This window comes from Osmia bicornis, chromosome 2 (genome assembly GCF_907164935.1).
Source record: "Osmia bicornis bicornis chromosome 2, iOsmBic2.1, whole genome shotgun sequence".
In the NCBI taxonomy this organism is placed as follows: domain Eukaryota; kingdom Metazoa; phylum Arthropoda; class Insecta; order Hymenoptera; family Megachilidae; genus Osmia; species Osmia bicornis.
In genome coordinates, this window is record NC_060217.1 from 9677144 (window position 1) to 9700087 (window position 22944).

General features: G+C 37.9%; 1 protein-coding gene across 6 annotated transcripts in view; it reads left to right on the forward strand.

Moving 5' to 3' along the window:
- The window catches only part of LOC114874844, a 111348-nt gene that overhangs the window by 7580 nt on the left and 80824 nt on the right, over window positions 1–22944 (forward strand). The window contains exons 1-2 of one of the 6 annotated variants that reach the window (XM_046290075.1): window positions 12391–12918; window positions 16453–17156. The exons of 4 other annotated variants lie outside the window; for them this stretch is intronic. The gene's annotated coding sequence lies outside the window, so the exon portion shown is untranslated. Of the gene's footprint in view, window positions 1–12390; window positions 12919–15671; window positions 17157–22944 lie in introns of those variants that run through there. One more of the 6 variants, XM_029184517.2, reaches the window with a different exon arrangement.

The following is a 22944-nucleotide window of genomic DNA, read 5'->3' on the forward strand; positions in this document are numbered from 1 at the left end:
GAGATAAATTAAGGAGAAGATTCGATTGATCAAAATTCATTGGGAAGCAAGCGCTGAAGCGCTTTAATCGTTTCATTTATTCTGACTGAAGAACTTTGATTAGAATCCTCGCGTTCTTCTTGAAATCCCCTTCGACGTAAAATAGCCGGAATTTACGAGGAAAATCTTTACCTGAAATACGATTTCTCGTAACAGGTACTTACGTGGCGCTTTCAAAGGACGGGAATCTTATTTTATAAATTACTTTATCAGACATAATTCGTACGGGTATTTCCTTGTTACACAACGATCGACTTTGATTTCTGCTAATACTATTTCTTTGAATAAAAAAAAAAAGGATAAGTTACCTGATGTCCTTAGACTCCAAACGAGTTACAGTTTCGTAAGTTTTTAATAATAAATGCGAATATTTATCCATTTGTGACGTCTATCGAGAATAACTTGATTGTTATCAGTTACGTTTATTCATATGGTGGTACATTGTCCTTTCGCCTTGTCACGTTTACACTTATGTGTTACATACCTATTCAATTAACAATGCATACTCCTTCAAAATATGCAACTTTCTTTATCGCATATCCCAGTCAAGAACTTGAAATATTGATGCAGTTAGATAAATTGCAAACATTCAAAGGATACAATACTACTCTACATCAAAGATAGCAGATTATAAATTATGATCTCGAGCAGGTATCATTAATTATATTCACCATATTGTTATATTTCAATTCCATCTGGTGTCAGACAAAGTTTCTGATTCAGCACTCCTGTCACATTCGATTTTTACCTTCACAATTTCCTTCGCAGAAACATTTTGATGTTTAGGTGCGCAGTTATGCGGCACATTAAAAATTGCGGTGAAACATTTCGCTTTGTTTCCAGGCGATAACGGGCGGACATAAAGGTGTAACTTTATGCATGATAAATTGTCTTGTAGGTAAAAAAATGTAGTACAATTTACACATTGTCGCGCTTTGTACGTGTTGGTCGAAAAAAGTGACAGAATGATACGTGTATGATGAATGAGCTGCATATAACCGACTGTAACCCAAGGTGTAATGATGTTTGCTTTGTTAATTATATAGCCGTTAGTTATTTCTTTCCTTGTAATGACTTCTGCGAAATAGAATGTGCAAAGTTCCTGATAGTGCTTGCGAACACGAAGGATTTTTCAATCTTTTAACGAGGCTTCTTGTGTTTTTTTAAAATAGAATATGATGAAATAAGTGAAACGAAAACATCATAAAGTCATTACACATTCATAGTTTTTTTGAAATCTTTCAAAACAGGCATTTAAGTTAAATTATCGTTATTAAAAGTGATCGAGGAATGAAGACAGAAATATTTAACTTATTTCAAAACAGTTCAATTCCTGTTCACCCGGTAATGAATTGGTTCATTTAACAGGAGTTATTTACCAGGCATATGAATAACATTATAATACCGTTCGACATGGAAATATTAACTGTTTACAACTTGTTTTAAACGTAATTCGTTCTATATCTTTCACTTTTCATAAAGTTCTATGAAAATATTGCGAAGTCAACACAGTCACTAGAGAGAGAGGAAAAGAGAGGGGGGGGAGGAATGTGTGAAACGACCCATAGTTGTACGTTCAAAAATTCAAAAATTGCATGAAAATATTCTTTTTGGAGCAGTTCAATTTAAAAACAGGTGACGGTGACTAATGTTTGCATTTGTATCACCATTGTTCGCCATTTGTATTACAATGTTAACACCTTGGCTGTCGCGTCATCTACGCGTGGGTGATCCCTGAATTTCCATAGGAATCCATCGCCTGTTGTATTACGAATTCATTTACTTATCTTATTACGAATACTTATACCCTCGAGTGCCGAGGGTATAATCTCGGCACCTAAAATTTATTACAATTCAACAATCTGAAGAAAATTCTTAGTAGCATTAACATTAAAATGGAAAATAAAACGATGGTAATTTGAGTGATTACAATTATACCGTGTCATTCTATATACGTTTCGTTGCCGTATTAATATGGAACAAAAAACGTCACAGAATTATGAATAAAAAACAGATAATACAACGAACCGTCATAGGTAGATCCGTGGGTGTGTCGCGGATAAAGTTGGTTGATACACGCCTCTGTTTTACAATGAATACGTGTATTAAAATGTTTAGAAGATGAAGAAAAAAATAGAGAAGTAAACCGGTCTCGAAAGACCATAACCTTTATCAACTATACGCAGTGTTCTTAATGAACGTGTAAAGAAGATCCTCTCCGTTACGAGAGTCAATATTGTCCGCTTCGTTTTGCACAGCAAATCCTTAGTGAAAAGGTTTCATAAAATTTCATAGAAAGTAAATAACGACGCGACGTATTAAAAGTGAACCTCCGCATTTCTATTTGCGATCACGAGTGTATGCGCTCTTGCTGTTTTATGTATCTCGAAACGTTGCAAGATTATTGCAAAATTTATGAAGCCTTCGCGAAAACGTGAAAAGATTGTTAATAGAGTTTCTTTCGTGCTCCTTTTTATGCGGTATATAAATTAAACGAGACGAATCGCAAATAATGTTAATGGCGTTCCTTTTTAAACGACACGAATGAAACTGATAAGAATTTAGACTTTCAATAGGCGAGAAATACGTAGAATTGCTCAGGTTTCTTTTTCTTATACGAAGTCGACGGGTTTATTCTGTAAATGTTTTGTTACAAAGTTACACGGAAGGTTAACAATAATTTCAATTAAAATTCTTAGGAACTTCGCTGTTTAATTAATATATACTTCAGCGATGTTGAACTTGTATTCATATTTCCTTGTGATGTTAATTATAAGCAACATAAACAAGATAAACAAAGTTGACCTTTCGTATATCACGATGGAAAATCCGTTGTTATCTATTTCACGCGTGCAATATTCGCTTTTACTTTGTAACAAAATATTTATAGCTAACCTTTGTATAACATTTTCTTTTTATTTTTAACCATGGAATATACCCTCGCGTTTTGCCGAGAAAAACCTGAGACTTCTACATATTTCTATAAATTAAAACTGCAGAACTAAAGCTAAATTTAGTTTAGGGGGGTAATAAAATATAACACCAAATTGCAAATTATTAATTGGTAATCCAACTGAGTTAATACATTAATTATAACAAGAATTTATTTTAGAAGTTTTTATTCTTTTTCTAGAAATTTTAGTAATTATCGTATGCATCGTACACATATAATTAATATTTCAAGAGATTCGATCATTCATCCATCATTCTTCTTTATGTTCAAGTTCTCGGAACGCGATTAGTAATACTGTTTGTGTCGAAAATACATATTTCAAACGGCTGTCGATTCTTAACTGTGCGCGTTTGTCGATCCCGTGGTACCGATAGTCGTTGTCGTTATGCAAAAACTCCGTTAGATGGTTACTATTCTTTGTGACTCGACGATATTGGCATCCTTCGTTTTTCCTCTTTCCTTCTTTTTTTTTTTTTCAAATTCATTCCAGCGACCGGACTTTTATCCGGGACATTGTTGGACCGATGTATCGACTACTCGATTGCACGTTCAAGGCTGCGATAACCTTGAATCGAATTTTCCTATACAGCTGTCTCGATATTTTCACGTATATACACCTTTCCTGAATTTCTCATTCGACCCTGTCGATTTGTTTCTTGAATTTATTCATATATTGATCACTGATCCTTGTACAACAATTATTTTCTGCACATTTTCATATCACGATACATACGTTCATTTAAAATAGATTGTTTTTATATGTTTAATTGAAAAAAAATAGAATCATTTAGCACGCATGTCATTAATGCGACGACCTTGCGTCTGACGGATATAAAAGTGAACGGAACAAGAGAGGAAAAATGATTCCGGATCCAAAATGTATTGCTATTTTTCAAAGCATATAATCCTCATATATCATCCTCTTAGTCATAAACACGGTGACAACATTATTTATAATACGATTATCACATTTATCACGCGTGGTAAATTTGAAAATTAATTTAACAGTACGAAGAAAGAATAACGTTTGTCTCGAATAAACACCTTGGATACAGGTGTGCTCATTAACATGCCGTCTTCTGAACGTTACAATTACAGTGTTCGAGGCGTTTGAAATCTAGATTAGCGAGGTTTATTAATTTTCATTAGCAATTTTCTAATTCCTTATTCAGCTGGTCGCGTAATGATCCTTTAAAATTGGAGAAGGTTTGATTCGTAATCAATCGGGTCTGTTCGCGTAGAGGGATTTTGGATTGTTGTGCGCCATTTTCGATGATTGTCAATTTTTCATTCCGATGGTTTCATTGTGTATGGATTTGAAGAATAATTGCGCTTGCGTTTCGTTCATTGGAATCATGATGCATCGGAGCATCATATTTATTGGTACTCGAATCGGTACTCAAGGATGTATGAATTTTAATCCGAGCACAGATGCATCTTCATCCAGTGGTACGGGATGCAAGTTGAAGCTTCCATTATTACGTACAGAATTAATAATGGATGCACCAGACTGCAAGGCAACAGCGTCACAAATTAGATGTGCTTCTTATCGTGAACGTACAGCCACGTGTATGTCTGTTCTACGATATGCAATCACTTACCCATTAGAATTTTTAATGCGAAACAGCATTGAACGAGAAATAAATTTGCCTTTATTAAGTGATTTAACCTAATTAAAATACGGAGATACCGAGATGTAGGTTCCTTGAACAGGTCCGTGTGAACTCCAACTTTATTACATGTTTCAACAAACTGAAGGTGTTATTTGTAATTGTTATGTCATCAAAAAATTTTCAATTTAATCATTTGATTTTCGCGTTAACTACGTATGGTAGAAAATGGAAAGGTTAAATTGAAATGTGAAGCAATCGTGTTTCGAATAATTGCAATTATAGAATGACGTAAAGCCATTTCCACTATAGCAATCAACTTCGCTTCGATTTTTTGCTTTTTATTGTTCGATTTTATTAAATTCATGGCGTTTGTCATCAGTGATCCTCGTGGTAATCAATGCATCAAAGTTAGCGAAAATCCTTTTGATTTTGCAAATGTTTTCGCAACTCTCTGTTTCGTATGTCAATCATCGAGACAGAGTTGAATGAGAAATAAAGAGGGAAAAAATAAAAGGGTACCATGATGGAACCGCATCTCGGTGGTAGATACTACAACTGCAGTCGCAGCTCCAGGTTGACTGCAGACCGTCGAGAAAGGAAATCCAATAGCATGGAATTGAATAACGTATCGACAGACGTCGTAGGGTGCGAAGGCACGTTTTGGGAACAACTTCCTTCTGCAAGAACCACGCTGGATCTGTTCGAAATCGATAGAATCGATGGCGAATTCGTCACGCCCGAAGAAATACAAGTTACGGTGAAAGAAAATAGGAAATAATGGAATAAGTGAAAACAATGGAAGACGGAGAAGGAAACCGAGAAACTATTTGTTTAACTTTGGCTTTTAGCTAGAATGTAATCTCATTTGTGGTAGGAAACTGTTAAATTCTGTACCGTGTTCCTAATTTCCAACGAATGACGCAGGATAACTCAAATATTGTCTATCCGTCCGTACAATTCCGGAACGATGGAAGTATAAACCAAAGTTTCACGAAATTTGAAGGATGTGGAATTGTGAGTAACCCGTGCATGAGCATTATCGATATTCGAAGGACAGCGGTGTTACCTCAGCGAGCATTATGTAGGTTACTAGTCCAAGGTCCAACTTCGTTCGTGTCCTGGAACATAAGCTCGTTTGTATCCCGGATAATTTACCCGAACTTCCGGTGACCTATATCGGTTCAATCTGTCTTATCCTAGACAAAACTTTTTGCTCAAAGATTTCAGCTTGACAGTCGATCGCTAAAGTATTCGTATCCTTTTAATCGACGAGTTCGAATGGCGAATAATATAATTTTATTTACTAATCACCATTTATATTGGCTTTCAGCTGATCGAGCATAGGGTATATCATAGTTATTAACTTTTTACACTTGCTCCTTTATATCTTTACTTTGTTTCGCATTCGATTTTTTTTCACGCTCTGTTAAATCGTGCCTCGTAGTTGTTTTTCAATTGAGTCCGAAGACTTAGTCGAGCGTGTCACATCCAGTAGACTGGATTCCATTAACACCGGTGCATTCAGGCTCGATTCCAGATTAAATTGAGTTTGTTTTATAAGAAACGGGGTCGTGTACGCTATCACATAGTCCATACTAGGATAGTTTCCAAATCAAACATTCTTTTTCAACGCAAAAGTAGTCCAAGGTATGTTTGATGTAACTAGTGGAAGAGATGACAAAACTGTCCTATGGTTTGATGTTTGAAGGGTCGATGAAAAATAGTTTATAATACATCATTCATTTCAACAGTTCTAATTGGATTTTACTTATTCATTTATCAGAATTTTAACCAACATTCCTAGATATCTTAATCCATTTTCTTTGATATGTTCAGCTAGTATTTAAACAGACCGTGTAGTTTGCAGTTTACATTTCCATTTTAAGCAAGTTTCTTCTTACTGTTAGTAACTTCCATTTGGTGAAGTTTGTACATGTACTTCAAAGTTCTACTCGAGATTCAGCTAGCAAAATTATTCGGAGAAACTGTATTCAATAAATACAAAGTCTTTAATTTAATACCTCGATTAGACGATTAGAGAGCAATTTTCTGTATGAAAATTACGAATATTGTCTGATACTGTAAACTGAAATTTATTTGCTCGAAATATGCGTTCATGATCTATTGATTTTGTTTTTTATTCATTTTTGATAAGCAGAAAGTTGACGCGAAGGAAGATCGTTGAAAAATTGATGAAACCGCGGTTTCTTGAACGACAGGCACTAAATTTAATGCTCCCGAACGTGAGCTAGGAACTGTTCGATAATGGAACCGCGAAGACTGTCGAAAGGGATCGAGGAAGACGGCAAAACGACTTTCCTCTGAATCGTTGAAAAATAACCGTCTAAGTTTTTATTGCTTTTGGGGTTAATCTTACTTCGAGGGATGTCTTTCGCCGGAAAACTCTTTGTGCCGGAAAACTTCAATTCGTCTAAACAGATCGCCATGAAAATAATTGTAAATCAATGTAGCGGGTTGATTCTCACGGGGACTATCGTCGATCAGTGCCAGAAATTTGGTACAATCAAATTGTTAAGAACAGAGTATCTTAAGGTTATTTGAATAAAGGTTGAATTCGTAGGCTCGATCGTCTTCCCCTAACAATAAATGTGATAATGAAGTTTGATATCTCGCAGCTATTATCGCTGAAATTCGATAAGAGGGGGGATATCTGAGAGATTTAGCACATACAGAAAGAGTCGTTAAAGTATTACCTTCATTATCATTCCCTTCTCTCTGGGAAACTTCGTTTCGTCATGCGGGTAGACGTTACGTGAAAGCTTATAGGAAAGTTGGAAAAGTTTCCTTGAAAATTGACTTGGAGCCGTATTAAAGCTACTAGTAGCCCATCATAATTGAAATCTCGGAAATCAAGATCGCAGATAAGGGTTTGCTTTTAACGTAGTACCTCGTTCGCTCGAATCATTCCATATTTATTTTACGATCGAGCATACCTTAACGCAGAGAACCTTTTAATTATGAAACTTAATTATCCGTCAGGCAGTTGTAACTTAACAACCTTGCTTTGATGTTCCTAAAACCTGCAATAAATTGATAACAGGATGATTGTCGGATATTTCAAGTATTTTAAAGCTGCTTCGGAACGTTAATTTACTTTTACAAGTGTACGGTACAATTTAAGGGAAAGGAGAAGTTTTATCGCGCGAACAGGATATACCGCGCTATCATAAAACTGCAACTTCTATTCTTTATTCGAGTAAAATATAGTGTTCGTTGGTGGAAGTTAAAAAGCTCCTAGGTTTTGGAAGGAGGACACTGTGTATAGCAATAAGTATATACATTATCCTGTGTACTGACCGAGGAGCTAAGGATTATGGATAGACACTCTCGAAATTGACGCCACTGTACACGGAAACTCAATATATCGTTCGTTCAATGACCTGGCTTTCTGGCTTGCGTACTTCCTGTTCACAGATATCCGAGATTAGTTCGAAATCGATCTTTGACGAACAAAAGATCGTTTCCCGTACTGTCGACAGGATATTATGATTTTAGGAATCTAACATATTCTGACGCAAATAGTAATACTCGGAAATTATTTTACTTCATTTAAAATACGTAAAAAAAAAAAGATTCAATTTGTTGGGACAAATTTTTAAATCTGCATAATGGAAAGTGCGAAGCTTAATAAAATGTGGGATAAACGCTATAGAAGGTATTTATCGCATATGTGTATATTTATCCACACATGTACGTGTTTATCATTTTGTAAATGTGTACCACCCTTACACGGTGATCCGTCTACCCTCCGCTACCAACAATTCGAAGAGAGATTTCCACGAGATTTACAGTTTTCTGAATTTATCTGAATACCCCTCGTGCTCGTCCTTATCCCCATTTCCTGGTGTCCTTCAAAGAACGTTCCTTTATATCGTTTCACTTCGAAAAATCGCTTCTGCTACGATACTTCAGCGACTTTATTCCTTGGAATATTTTCTACGAATTGTCCTGAATTTGTATACATAACTTGTATATAAAAATTGTACCGGTCAGAAAAATTTCATGCGTCCCAGAAAAAAGGACCTTCAATTGACGAGTTTGAATGACATCCATTGCGGGCGTTCGTTCGTTTAATTACACGAGTTTTGCTTCGAAAATTTTTAATCTTCACCCGTCGAATGACCTCGCGTCGTAACAAGATTGCGAGATTTATTCCAGTTGGAACGAATTTATTTCAAAGTCGTGTTATTTTATTCATGATTGTTGGGTTAAACAATCGGGGATTTAAGAAGTTCGAGAAACAAAATCAGAACCCTCGCGGAGATTAATTCTGAGAACCTTATCTCATTAAGGTCATCCTTTTCGGCGTTTGGTTTAATTAATTCGTGTCGGTTCTTGGTCCGATTTATAATGAAAAATTAAATCGCGACCGCAAGGCATCAAACGAAAAGCTTAAGTTATAAAATTAAGTCACAGTATCTTAAATAATTGGAGTGTTCGAAAACGTAATTCATTTTTATTGTAACAATAAAGCTGTTAATGGTATCGAGATAGTATCGATTGTTACACCTCGAGTAAAAGAACGGTAACAGCCTTTCTTTCACTTTTTCAGTTCCAAGATCACCTATTATCGTGAGAAACTCGCTGGCGTAAGCGTAACTCCTTTTATTGCCTGGCTACAGATTGAGTAGCACTACTAGCATCAAGTAGAATCATTCTTCTCGGATCAGACCCGGGCGTACTAAAGAAATCCGGTTCGATTCGAATTTAGCTTTAATCCTCGATTATTTTGGAATTTTATAAACTCTATTATCTAGTTATTAATAAATTTTTTGTCGTTTGTTTATGTCTATTCAATTTTCAAGTCTAACGAAGAGTGTAATTTTGTCAGTGCATGTATAATGATTCGTTGATGCTAAAGTTTCGCCAGACCGGTGTGAAAGTGTTAATATCTGTTTAATGCATCTTCCATCACTATTAACGAGTGTTTGGAACAGCTGCGCGTAAAGCAGTACATTCAGTCGTAGTGATATTCAGATGCATCATCTCTTCTTTTCAAGTTTACCCTTTCAATGATCGCCGTAATTTCGGGGTCCGCGCGAAACTTGCCCGTCTTCATTAGGCAGCTGTAATTAGGATCGTTTCATGTTATCTCTTCTGTAGAATGACGCTACTGCTGTAAGATGTTTGCTAATATAGCCTGTAATGGTAACTCTCGTCCTCTTCGTAAACTTTCGCAAGTGATTGATTAGCAGAGGACGAGTTAAGGCGTTGATGAAGTGCCGTATCAGATTAATTAACATATTTTACCATTTTCTGCTTCTGACTAATATTGCACGATTTTCGACCCTTAATTCGATATCGTTTTTCAAGCAATTTCTTTTTCCAAGATGTTTAGAATCACTAGGAGGTGATATTGATCACCAGCGCGAAGGTAATTACGAAAGTGACCCACCCTAACGTCGAATCTCGACCACCCTTTCATTATTAACTCGTTCGTCAAGCTGTTGCCAACTTGGGAGACGAGTTTTGACTCTATTTAGGCTCGGTTAACGATAGATTTACCTCCATATCTTGCATACCATCTAATAGAAGATTAAATCTTTCGTTTTAAAACGACGCGTGCAAATGACAAACACAAATAGCGAGCATAACGACATAAAAAGAACTGTTCATACGAAGACGGACTGTCATTAGCAGTCGTTCTCTTCTATGTCTAAATTACCGGGTCTTTTCAGCGAATAGCCTCTTCTTTTCCATCATGGAACCTCACTAAAATTACTCACCAAAAATTACGACTGCTCGGGCATTACCTACCTTCGTAAAAAAGAAATTTGCGAAAGCAAACTAGCTCGTAGACGACCGACGGTTCTCTTCATTCCTACGCGTACATTTTTACGCATGTTCGAAAAAAAATATATTTTAACTGAAAGAAAACAAAGAAAAGGAACAATCAACCATCGGACCGTTTTAGATCCGTGGGTGATGGGAACTGGAGAGATCATAAAACGTCCGACTCGCCAAGCGTTGACTCGTATCACTGAATTCGCGACGCACCGTAGAGATTGATCAACGATTGAACTTCTATCAACCGTAGGTCAATCCTATTACTGTAATTATACACTGTACAGTTTAGATTAGACATGTATAGGAAAACATTTAACTACACATGTATACATGTTCCTGACCACGCTATGGAATACAGTAACCGCACGATAAAACACACAGATAAATATACACGCGTGTGGTTAAATATGTGGGAAACCACGTTGATACATTCGTATCCAAATACGTAAATATGATAGAACACACTAATAATCAATTATTGTCAATAACTTTTCTGTCGTTTGGAGATTAAATAATTTCTTGAAACTAACAGATACACTTTCTGTAAAAATTCTACTTTAGCGGTTAGGCTGAAGATTGCCCTGTTTGATTTCGCTGATCATTCTATAGTTGGGAAAATTGGTTTGAAGTTACATGAATTTTATCTAACGAACGCAAACATCGTTAAACGGTTGGTGTAAATTCCTGACTCGTTCGTTAGCGAGAACGCCGGCTGTTGGCGATTCTCGGCTTTTGAAGAAGCCACTGACGAACGGGAGGGTAGATCAACGAATAAAAGATCGTAGAATAGGAAAGTGGAGCAGAAGTGTTCGTCTTTTTCCATGAAATCTTTCCACAAAATCGCGCATTCTATCGTAAGAACGTTCCTTCTTTTCGAATGAAAATGTCTTCCTTTGAGCTTCGTTTTTATGAGAACTCTTTCACATTTCTCGGTGGACTCATTGTTACGAGGTTGACTTCGCGTTAACAGAAGAGCTAAGAACGTTTTGGAAATTGCTGAACGTTGGTGAGACGATAAAGAGCAGACGTTATTACTGAAAACAAGTATCTCGGCGATTGAATTTTATGAAACGTGTCGTTTCACGTCATCGACAGTTGGCCTTTTAAATCATAACCAGGGAAAAGGTATACGAAATTTCAATTAAATATCGAAGTAATTGTAAAGTACTCGAGCGACAAAAGCCATATTCGTCGCTTATTACAAACAAAAGAACGTAACCCGTTCATAAAGCCGCGGAGAGATTTCAGATTCTGCAGTAACGAGGGCATGGAAGAAAGATCAACAGAAACGCGATCAATAAAACGCTTGGAGAACGCATAAAAGAATTGAAAAACCCATCTTCGTTTCATTCTACAGGGAAAATATTATACCTAAAACACGAGAAAGAAGAATAATACAATGATATTACTATCCATTAATGATTAACCACAATCTACAAGTTATAAATTAAAATTCTTTCAATTACATAACTCAACAATACTCAAACATAATTCATCAAACTAGTTAACAATATTCAAACAAATTCAATGAAAACAGATTAAAAAAGAAACTACTAATAGATCCTTAAAGCGATAGGTGGTGCATATTCAACCGAAGGTGTACCCAGGACTCGGTGTACCAGGAAACTCTCCCCGTTCTCCCTAACTCACCCTAAAAAATCGGTCCCCGTCGCAACAATAAATGTAGAAATAGAAAAGCAAAATGAGGAAGGAAGAAGTAAGAATTAGAAGGGGTTAAAGTAGCAAGGGAGTAGGTTAAAACTATCCAGTAGACGTCGGCGGTCCGTGTGCTCCGGCCGCGGAGGCTGCGCGGAAAAATCGATAGGCAACGCGAAGCGTAGCGACGGCGACGGCGTCGTCGCGGTGGTCGACGGTGGCGTCGGTGGCGGTGGGTACGATAGCTCCGCTGCTGGCGGCAGTGGTGGTGGCGATGGAGGTGGTGGTGGTGGCGAGTAGCGCGATAAAGTCCGGTGGTGCAGTCAACGTTGGGACCGGCAGCCCAAAAGACACACGCGGACCATACGCGTTCTCCACCCTCCCCCGTCGAGCACCCTCTTTAAACGCCGCCTCTCACCAACGAGCCCTCGTACGAGCCTGAGGAAGCGTGTACGGTGCCACCCGGAGGGAAGTTGTTTCCGGCCAGTACGAACCGGGTCCGTGGATCGCCGAAGATAACCAGGCAAATAGAAGCCGCGTATCGGTCCGTGGTGCTGGTTTATCAGACGTATCATACAGTGGGTGTGTGATGGAAATGCACGATGCTGGTGACGCGGTACGACGCGACACGACGTTTCCTTGCTTCATTTTCGTCATCACCTCCCATGTTTCGTACGGATCGCGTGTGAAACGACCAGACGAATAGAATGTTGTGACGCGTGACACACACCTTGGCTACCGATCCGATACGCTGTTTAAACGCTCTACGACATTGCCACTGTTCCTTCGTCTCCTCTTCTCGCGTTCATCTTCCACGAGTATGTGGGATGATAGATGCTCGAATGAACGGTAAATGTCGCTGAAAGGCTAGATACCTTTTGCTTCCCGTAATTGAATCATTCTCGAAAGAAGCATCGGGTTCGAATTGTTCGGGTTCTATGTCGGTTGAAAAGTTGTCGCGGAAACGGCGAGCTACGCTACGCGCCTTTTACAGGACAATGACCCCGTACACCTTGCTTCCTTCCGTGTCTGTCCGACTTCGTTTTGCCGGCTTAACCTTTTCACCATTCTTTTCTCCCTACCGTCTACCTCGTCTGCTCGAACAATAGACTCTTCTTGCTCGTTTGGTTAACGTTGCTCGATTCGTTAGCCCGTTAAAGTTGTCGCATTTTTGTAAACTAGCCAGGAGAGTAGAATCGTGTCGGGTATAATAGATTTGTCCTGTTACATGGATGCTGTACGCGGAACGTTCAATCATACCGCGACGTTTACAAAGGGAACGTTGGGCGATATTTTCAACGACACCGCGCATCGTATACGTTGGAACAGTAAAGTCATTAGTAGCGTTCCAACTAGACCGAACGCGGTTTTTGCGGTACTTCAATTTTCCTCGGTGTTTGTACAATGTTATTTATACTTTGCTATTTGTCGGAGCACCGTTTGTCGCGTTCAAACTAAATCTTCCTTTTTAAACAGACACGATGTTACGGGTTTGTAGGTGTTAGCGTTGAAATTGGATCACGTTCATTTTTTTTTGTCTTTCTTCCTGACACCGTTCTTTGCTTTGTATCATTTCACAGACAAAAGAGGAGATGCTGCTTGTATTCCATGATAGATAACCTTGTAATTTTTATTTCTGATTTCATTCTAGATCTTGCACATCTTGTACATGTTCCTCTTTTAAAATTATTCACGGTATAGAACGTGAACGAATAATTCAATATTTAGTTGGTTTTGTATAACATAAATGAATGGGAGAAAATAGTTGGTCCAAATTCATTTTTCTGTCACCGTAGCTCGTTCTTTGGATGAAACATAAGTAATCAGTGCTTGGCGGCTTACTACAATGCATTCCGACATGCGTAACACTGAAGTATTCTCTTCCATGTTCTCCCCTTCTTCCATCATTCTTTTACTCTGTGTCACTTCTCTGCCTCGAGAGCAATCCTCTACTCTCGTCAAGCCTACTCCACCGTATCCCAGTGTACAGCGTATTGTAAGAACGAAAGGTTAAAGACATTACGAGCCCTAACTTCCATACAATTATTATTTTTTCCTCTCTCCACTAATTTAACCAACAAGTTGCGCAGTATTTACGAATGTTACTCCACTTGGAATCCACTTTACGAATCGTTTATGTAGTTCGTCATCCTATTATCGTTGTAAAATTATTCTATTTTTGAAAGTACTTAATTATCAGTTAATCATTCTGATGCTTGCATACATCCAGTTACTGGGACATTCGTAGACAGACGCTAATGTCTTTCAATGGCTCTCCTATAATTGTTCCCGCAAATTATTCTCTTTGAGTTGGCAATGGAAGGTCGACATTCCGTATGCCCAGACACCACTTTGATCAGATAATTGACCCGATAGTCCAGTAATTAGCGCACGAATCTTAATTCGCTTTTTATTGGCGACTTACCAGCCGGGAATCTCGGAATTTCGAATATCTCAAGCACGTTTGTGATTCTACTATTTCTGTTTGAAAGTGTAATAGGTAAAATTACTTGATTTTTATTCATCGAATTTCAATTTAAATATATTTCTTGACAAATTTTCATTTTCGATCGTATTTCAGTTTTTCTTTTCACGTCAGGGCAGGTAACGACATTTTTTCAACATAATTTTTCATCTTTCCAAAGGTTATCGTTTCCGGTTAAACGATACAACCTTCCTTTTGTAATATATTGGTGATTGGCTAAAATGTTTCGAATAGTTTGTGGTTACCGCGTGATTCAGGGTTCGGTATAGAAAATAATAATCTCGTTGATCAGTTTAGGTTCGAAGGAAAATTTGTCGGATAGCTGGGGAAAATGAATTTCGTGGCCGAGATGAAGCGAGGTCGAATGTTATTCTTCGAGGAACGAACGCTTTCTGCATAAATTATCTCGCGATCGATGCGATAGATTTGAAAATTGATCTTCCGTATTTCCGAGGACGTTTAATAAGCTTCCGAAACGATTTTATTCAAGTTAACCCGTGGATATACCTATTCATAAATCAGTATCAAACTCCGAATTTATTTTGATTGATTGCTGGGTAGTGTTTATTTTTATCACCTCCTGAACGGAAATGGGTTTAATTTTTGCTTTGAATTATTATCAAATGAAATTATATTTATTAACCGAAACTCGTATGTCAATTAATATCAGAATAATACTGAAATATCAACGAAAGCTCGTATATCAATTAATTTCTTATTAAAACACACAATTCGTTTTGCTGTACAGTTTTGCTCATTTTTGCACAATGAAACTGGGTACTGCTGTATTTTCCAGTTTTCAGCAGTAGATTTTCTTAAAAACAAACTGTTCTACATCCAAACAACAGTGGAATTGAAAAATACGAATTATGGGGCGTGACAACTCAGGAACAGAAAGTTTTTCGCGGATTTTCCTGCGGTCGATATCTTGTTATCGAAAAGCGCTAGCCATACGGATAAAACGAGACGACGGGTATCGAGATAAATTATAAAGTAGCGACCGGTATGATTTTTCCGAAAATGTACGACGATACGGTTCCATTCTCATGGTCCTGGTAAGATGTAACGTTCGTCGTAAAGTCTTTCACATGTGTAAGCCTGGCCAACAACCTGCCAAATGGACGACTATTCGTTCGATATATCCTCCTTCCTTTTTTCACACGGAACCCACATTGATCATGATTTCCCACTCATTTTTTAACATTACGCCGACCTTTTTCCAAGAACATTCTACACTATGAAATACACCGACAGATGTATAATTCACGCGTATCGAGCTTCGGATCCATTCGAGCTTTTTATTTTTCTTGGCCTTTTGTTTCGTTCTTCATGGATTTCGAATTTTCCCCGGGCTGGTCGGTGTCATTGGCACACAAATTTTCAGGACATTTTCACCGCGTAGAATGGTTGAAAGACGCGGAAGAAAAATAAGCTTGACGAAGTGGAAAAAGCTTGCCGGAAAATTCATTTTTTTTTTCTTTTAACGCGCCTGCACATTCACTTTCTCTCTTCCTTGTGATACTTTAGATACCGGTCTAACGAGCAAGCTTTGAAAATTCTGCGCTTGTGTCACAGATTTTAGAAGACACATCACTTTTTTGTTGGCCTCAAAATAAATTCTTTGCCGTTCACGGAGATTCTAAGTTTTCCGATTTACTCAAATATTTTGCATCGATGCAACTGTGCCGTTACGAAAGCCGAGCGAATTCGATGAGCGACGATATTTAACAAGGAAGATTTGATACTGGAAGAACAGTGGACAGTGATATCCGGGGAAAAAGCATTCGTGAAACAGGAACAACGTTAAATCCGTGTAGCACAAGCGGCCGTGATCCCGTGGAAACGACCGAGTCCCCCACAGAGCAATAAAAAGCAGCTTTTCATTTTGCACTTTTTAGGGCGAGCATTCAAAGCGGGCAAAAGATTGTGCCGGACTAATCCGCGATTTTCTGTTTGACGCTGAAAGAGGAGCAACAATGAAAATCCCGGACAACGATGTGTTCGAATCGAGTCGCGAGAGCTGGTCGTTGAAGCGTGTTTTTGGGTAACAAGGCGTCGATCATTCAATCGACGCGATGAACTGAAATTTCCTGATCAAAAGATTTTGCATTTCGAACCGGTTCGATGTTTCTCTATTAGCAATACGAGTCAACAATTCTTGACGATGCAATAATTCTGCATAAGCGAACGATGAGTTTCCATTTCACACGCGATCGTATTTTCAATTTCCGTGATTCTTCTGTGACGATTTTGATAATGATCATCGAACGAGTTAGTTTTATACAAACAGGTGTATCGGTAGGAAAATCGAATAAGAAATCGTGCTCGAATTGTGCATCGCCAGAGAAGGCAAGACTTTCGACGAAAAATTTCCACAACGTGCACAGTTTTAGTCGAGGATCGCGATAATCAGAAAGGGAACAGTGTCGGATGGAAGGCACGAAGCTTTTTCCCGAATTACCGTGTTTCGAGAACATTGTTTTTGTTTCTGATGGAATCACCTGGAGTGGAAATTTTTGTAAGAGAACTCGACTATTCTCGAGAAATGGACAATATTGGAACGTGGACTCGGCGAATCCGGGACGAGCATGAAGCGTGTCAGGTGAGACATGAAATATCGATAAATAACCACTTCGCAAATCAATTGTTGTTTCGAATTTTCCTTTCGCGAACGAACCTGATGCACCCACGCTACCGGGTGCATCGCGATACTTTCTATCTCAATGAAAACGATAACCGTAAACGATAATTCATCAAAGCGAGTTACTTGAATGAATTTGTTGTTAATGGAAAATAAATTATAAAGTTAAACAGTTGTTTGGAAAAAAAAATGAAGCAGACTTGCTTTGGCTCGAGGCAATTTTCTTTCAGTAAAAAAGGAACGACGAACCGCCTTGACCCCGTTCTACTTTTTTTTTTTTTTTATAACACGTTGCACACGTTGCACAACTTCTTTTGCTAGACATAGTCACCTAGGAAAGACGAATCCCCACCTTCGTTTCTTCTTTGCTCGTTCTTTGCCAAAAGCCTTGTCGACCTCTCTAGGCCGACGACCCGGTTATCTATTAACCGCCGGATTTATTCCTCTTTCCGTGCTTTCCTTATACTCTGAGATAATCAAACGAAATCTCGGAAGAAGTATGTTTTCCTTTTTCTTTCTTACGATTTCAATGAACGTAAGCTCTTGCTTTGTTTTTCCTTCCTTATTGAGATAAGAACTATCATGTTTCTGTACCAGAAACTATTCTTTGTTGACCGATTTTCTTTTCTTTTCTTTTTCTAATTTCAAATTTGAAACGTTGGTCACTGAAATAACTTATCGCAATTACCGGGAAGTATTTTGCTAAGCGGTTGCTTTACGGTAACAGCTAATAAACTTAATGGCCATGTGGCTGGCGAGGGTAATTATAAAAGGAAGAACAAGCCGGTCGACGGTAAAATGCGGAACAAAACAATAACCGTGCACTTAAACGATTTATTTCGGTCAAACACTGTTATCGCTGTTGTTCTTTACTTGTCACGACCAAATTTGCATTCCGTCGTGTGCACATTTTTATTAACGAATTTCAAAGTTTTATCGCAAATACCGCGACCCCAGATAACAAATATTATCCACGTATTTATTAACAAATCGTGAATTCACAGTTTATCGGGAATTCTCATTTTGCTGTGCACGTGAATTTCAGTTGAATCGTTATCAATTTATGTTAATGCCTTCAGCTTTCCATAGATTGAAGAGAACTGATTTGCGCACGTTCCTCTTTTTTCATTTTAAACATTTCGTTCTATTCATTTCTTTTTGTAATAGGTCAGTGTATTTAGAGAGGACACGAATGACGTTGAAACGTTACACGAGATAGTAGGAATATTTGTTTTATGCACAGATATTGGTCAGATATTGGTCAGTTTCTATTTGGTTTTATTTAAATAATCCATGTTAACGATATGTTTACTCTTGTTCTGGACTATTCTACGTTTGATAGGGTGTTCATAGACATCACGAATCGATTATTTCCACTATTATACCGCAATAATTGAGAGAGGATGCAGATAATATTAAACAAGCTGCAACTGGCAGCTATGCAATCATTATTGTATAGCTTGTCGAGTAAGCGAAGGATTATTTGCATCCGCGAGTAATATTGCAATGTTAATTGTAACGGGTCAATTAAAAATTTTTATCGAAGTTTTCAGTGGATCGAATTTTACAAACTGGAAGAGTATCTTTTAAAAAGAAAGTCATTATCTTGAAAAACTGTTGAGATAAAGTATTTTTAATAACACTGCGCACCATTACCACTCTGCTGATACTCTCGTAACTAATAATTTCGGTTATATCGTCGTGAAATTAATACTCTTATCATCTTTCCTGTCTGTAGGCTTTACAATTTTAAAGTGTCATTTAATGAATTTCGTTCTGTTAGATAAAACTTCCTTTCGAAACGTTGATGTTTTAATTAAAATAACGGGGTTTAATTAAAATAATAATGTCCCTTAAATTACTGTGCTCGAAAAATTTCAATTTCATTAATTATTTGATCCTTTTGCTACACAATAATTAGAAATTTATGATTCACACGTCAGGTGAAAATCTTTATTGTTCGTTTTGAATGAAAAACGGAAGATGTTGCTATTCGGCTACCTTCTAAAACACCCTGTCGTGGAGTGTAATAAGTGTAAAAAGAAAGCAATTATTTTGTCCATAATTATTCCGTTTCCATTTACGTACATTTAGCGAATGTTACGTTAAAACCAGCGGACCATTTTAACGGTCTAATTCAGACCGTCAGCATAGAGATTATCCAAAAGTACGTACCAGCATCATCGCGTTTGTTCATGATGGTCGCTCATTCAGAACTCGACTTACATACTTTAGGAAAATTCATACAACAGCCTGGAGCGTAGAATCGCGATAGAGTCTCGTTTACCTAGGTCTACATTGTGTCTGTTCATAAAATATAAAATAGAGGTGGTTGTAGAAGCGATAGGATAAAAATAAGCGACTAGCTTACTTGAACTCGTACCTCCAGGCGTCGAATATTCCAATAAACGTTCGGTGATTGAAAACGATGAACCGATCGGCGAATAAACTACATTATATTCTTGTTTTAGTTAATCAATTCGAGTGCAACGACCGAGGTAGCTGGAGCCGAGGGTATTTTTGCCCCGTCAATCAGGTTAATAACGTTTCGCTCGACGATTCGAAGCAGCACGGCAAGGATCGTGTGCACAAACGTATCTTCCTAACGTGTGTACCGCGTACACACATCTACACGAGCAATCTCATTAAAGGAATCAATTGTTTCCAACGCATATTCAAAGTTGCATTCAACCGTGGCGACTAGATGCGCACCATAGTTTTCCGTTTTACCCGTCAATTCCTTCCACTTTCCACGAAAATGAATGGGACGACGTCAACGACGCCGGGAAAACAAAATTATCGTCGTCGGACGATGCTTTCCGCAGAAATAGAAAACTGCTTTTTAAGCTCCCTTTTCAATTCACCCTGTTACTGTCCCTGCTTCTTTCTCTTTCTCCCTCCATCTTTTCCTTTCTTCTTCTTTCTGTAAAATATTAGAGATATTATATCGTTGAATGCGTTCATATTTGCACGCTTAAAATTGTTCGTTTAAAAATATTACACTTTTTTCTGTGGGATACTTTTCGTAAGCCGTACCGTGGTACGCTTTTCTTTGAAAAATCTGGTATAAATTTCAAACGCAAAGTATATTTCTAATGTTATTTAAATGTTTCGAGAATTTATGAAACGATTGTGTAACCCATTGGAGATTAACAATTTCAATTATTGGATGATTATATACGTAACCGCTTGAGCGAATGAATCGTGCCATTAGCAGGCGTTCATTATTAATCCAGTCGTAACCAATTTCAATTAAATAGGGTAATCTTCTTCGCCGCAAGTCTGAAGTTACCGCTAACAGTACAAACTTGTGCAGACAAAGCTTGCAATGTAGGATCTTCAGACAACGTCGTGTCGTTTCGTGAAAGGGTGTTGTACAACGCTGAATTACGAAACTTGCTTTCCCTGTTCCAGACATCGCTTCCACCATTCGTTTCCCTGTTAATGACTGAAACGAATGATAATTTCTTTTGTACTTTGAAATTGTTTAAACCTAGTCACTTAGATGCTTACGAACCTTCATTCGCGACCTTTTCTTTCTCGTCAAAGATAGAACATCACGGTTCATTTGATAAATTCATCTCCATTTTTAATTCCTTTCGCGAAACTCCAAAGGACCTGCCAATTGCCGGTTTAACGAAGCTGAACTTACGACAGGATCACGAGAGACGAAGGGAGGGGAAGCGAAATGGCACGACAGGACGAAGAAAATTGATTTACGATATCCCGACTGCGGGCTCCTATATCGGATATTACACGACAAGATTTTCACGGATAAAAAGTCCTGTCGTTGGTCACGAACAAAGGCGCAAGAAACGCATTGCACATCCGCAATGTCCACGAGTTTCTATGGCGTAATTTAATTTTTCTTCTTAATCGCACCATTCGTTACCCTGTGAAATTTCATTTACCCTTTCTTGCTCTTATTTGCCGATACAGAGGTTTAGGTTCTTTCACGATTTATTTGTTCTGCACTTTATCCATCTTTCTCTTCAGGATGTAGTATAATATGGGGGAATTATTTGATATCCTAAGACAAATCTATGATAATCATATCGGAACATTGGAAAACAAAGATTGGAACTTGCGTACATCTAATAACTGCCAGCTGATTCATAGGAGAGAACAGTTTGTAACTGGCTCTTAACCGTATATCTTCTTATAAGTCCCTGTAAGTCTGCTATAATGTCTCCGCATGAGATATCAGTTTCCCGCAGGTGTCGTCGAGAAGTCCTGAAACTAAATCGACGTCCACAAAGTTCACGCTAGATATCACTGACTGAAACAACCATGTGCATAGCAGGCGTCCATTTAAGTCCCTTCGTTTCTATCTCGACGGTTCTTGTTCGTTCGCGAAACAGTTTTAGTATCGAGCGATATCGGCTGAATTTGATACTGATGTAGTTCGTTGTTGTTATCGAGGATAGCATGCCACGTAAAGCAGTAATCCATATTTGATGAGCCGTATATTGTTCCTTAAATTGCACGGATAAGGTTCCCTAAGACGCGTCGAAACGCTTGCAGAAATTCATCGTTTCACCTGTTCTCGAAGGGAAACTGTATTTCCACGATTTATACTATATAATAGAAGGAAGCCAGTTACGTCGACGAGGAAATTTATAGACGGCGTTGATAATTTTAATGGAATTCGATAAAACTAGTACGCGTCTGAATCAAAGCGAAGATTTTTCATTTACGCGAATCGATATTATATGGAACTGTCTGCGGCGTCCATTAACGTCAGTTTTCGAACATAATTTAATTACAGTGATTTTTCTGCTCGAGAGGAAGCGATACATAAGTATTGCTTGAAAAGGGAAACAAGGTTTTGTAATAAAATAGGGTATTCAGAATGTTTGAAAAATTTCTTCTTCGCAACTTCGCGTGTGTATAAAAAGGGATGATAAAATTTATTTTTAAAAATAGATAGATAGTACAGGTAGTTGATTTTTTATTTTTTTTATTTTTTAGTACACAAGAGGGAACGCGTGAGATTCGTTAGGAAGTCAGCCTCGTATTCGGTCTCTTGGCTCGAATGCTTCGAGTACCCTTTCCAGGATAATTGAAAATCTATTCCTGCGGTTTTCCCGTCGTTCCCGAAGTGTTTTCGTCCCTTCTTCTATCCTCTGCTCCCCCTATCCCACTGTTCTCCACTCGAAAACGCGAATTATGCATGCGCCTCATCCCCGACGTTACCACTTGACGCACTGTTCAAAGACCTATATCATCTCTGTACTCACTATAACATAATGCTTCGTAGAATTCTACGTAGAACACTTTGCTAGGATGCGCTGGATTAGCTTCAGTTTGATCACACTCTAACTATATAATCAACTTTCTCTCGTGTGCATTATTAACGAGAAACTGCGCGATGTTCCGCGGAAAATTTCAGAAAATTTGTTTTTAAATATTTATCTTGACACTTTAACTGTATAACCGTATTATTATCAAAATGTTATATTAATGCTTCTTCTTCTGCTTTTCGTATTATCTGATTAAATTTAAGCCGATCAAGCTTAAATAGACGAATCTTAATTAAAATTTTAAATTTAGCCTACTAAACTCAAGATTTTCAGATATGAATTTTATACGATGTTTCGTGAGAGACGGTTAAAGTACTCGAACGATAAAAAAAGATCGTAGAACATCGGATTAATGTTAGATTTTGTGCAGTTGAATGATCACGGTTCGCTTCGTTTGATAGACAGTTATAATGGTTTGAGCGCAAAGCTTCATTGAGAAGACAACC